The following is a 1,799-nucleotide window of genomic DNA, read 5'->3' as shown; positions in this document are numbered from 1 at the left end:
AAAGGACCTCAAGGGCCCAGAGATACCAAGGGACCCGAGAGGGACATCAGGGCCGTCCTCAGCCAGGCAGGGCCTGGGGTCACTGTGGCTCCCTCCAGCAGCCGTTGTATTTCGCAACAGGCTCCCCCTCGCCAAGTCGCCCAGGCTGGCCTTGAACTTGCGATCCTGCTGCCTCAGCTTCCCGAGTGTCCGGCTTTCTGCGGATTGTATCAGAACACAGCTCCTCGTCACAAAGGCCTCCTCCAGAGCTTCTGCCTCAGTCTCCCCTGCAGCCTGGCCCCTCTGTGTCCTCTCAAAAGCCCGGGGTATCTTGGCAACAGTACACATCTGGGCAGCACTCCCTGCTCAGCACCTCCCATGGCTCCCAGGTGCCCCAGCTCCCTGCAGCCCTGGCAGCGTCCCACACCGGCCCACAGCACCCACCTCGCTGGCTCCGCCATGCTGCCCTCCAAGTGCCTTGGCACCTGCTTGGTGTGGGGCATCCGGGGCAGAAATGCCGGAAGACACGGTACAGGAAGCAAGTGAAGGCGAGGTCAGCCTAGCCAAGGGCAACCCTCAGTGAGGACCAGCCGGGTCACCCTGCACCAGGGCGGAGGCCGGGAGGGGCCGGAAAGAAGGTGGTGCACAGGGGCAGGCAGGGCCTGGTGCGCAGGCCCTGAGAACCCCGGTCACCCTGCCTCTCCTGCGCAGCCCTCCTGGAACCGCAGCTCTCAGGGTCCCAGCCTCCCCGCTCCCCCATTGCTGAGTCCAGAAACTTCATGTTTTCCTCTCTCAGAGACGAAGTGGCCCAGATACTGAATGTCCCTGCTTCTGAATCTAGACTCCTTGGCTGTGTGACCTTGGGCAAGTTGGTTGGCATCTCTGAGCTTACTTTTTTTTTTTTTTGAGACAGGGTTTCCTTTAGGTTGCCAAGTTGCCCTGTGGGACCCTCCTACCTCAGCCTCCCAGAGCGCTGGGACGACAGGTGTCCTGTGCCACAGGGTCTTGAGGATGGTGTGCTCAGAAAGGGTTGCCTCACTGCTGGTCTCACGGGCCATCAGCCCGAGGCCCAAGTGGGCAAGACCTGAGATCATCGCCCCTGCCCCACCCCCACCCCGCCTCATTAGGTGCCAGCTCAGGGACCATTAGCCAACCAGCCAAGGTTGCCATCGGCTGAAACAGGGGAACCCAAAGCACCCCTGCCCCCGCCTCCCTACAGGCCTGCAGTGTCCCCAGAAACCCGCCGGGGGCTGGGGGGGGCAGAGATGACTTCACCAACCTGCGGCTGCCAGGGGTCAGAGACCCATGGTCCCTGGCTGCTTTGTCCTCTACCCAAGACCCTGCCCAGCTGCCCTGGTCTTTTGGGGGCAGAGGTGTCAGAAGTGGAACCCAGGGCTTCACACTAAGCTACATCCCCAACCTTTTTAAATTTATTTTTTAAAATTCATCCCCAGCCTCTTTTAACGTTTTGAAACGGGGTCTCTAAACTGCCCAGGCTGGGCTTGGACTCAGGCCCCTCCTGTCTCAGCCCTCCAGAGTGGTGGGAAGACAGGTGTACACCGCCATGCCCCACACACAAGGATAGTTTCACAGGCGACCCGGCTGCAGGAGGGACAGGAGGCCAGCTGCCCACTGCCAAGGTGTGCAGCTCTGAGGCTGGAACCCACACGGTACAACTGCTGCCCGTCAGGGTGTGCGGTCCTCTCTTCCACTTCCTGGGTGGGCAGCGCGAGGTCCCCGAGCCAAGTCCACCAGTGACAAAGTTGCTGTCCCCAAGGAAGGTGGACTGGAGGCTTCCCCAGGTATGATCCACTGTGGGT

Source organism: Chinchilla lanigera, unplaced genomic scaffold, assembly GCF_000276665.1.
Source record: "Chinchilla lanigera isolate Chin_1 unplaced genomic scaffold, ChiLan1.0 scaffold00094, whole genome shotgun sequence".
Lineage (NCBI taxonomy): Eukaryota > Metazoa > Chordata > Mammalia > Rodentia > Chinchillidae > Chinchilla > Chinchilla lanigera.
This window is presented reverse-complemented; position numbering follows the sequence as displayed.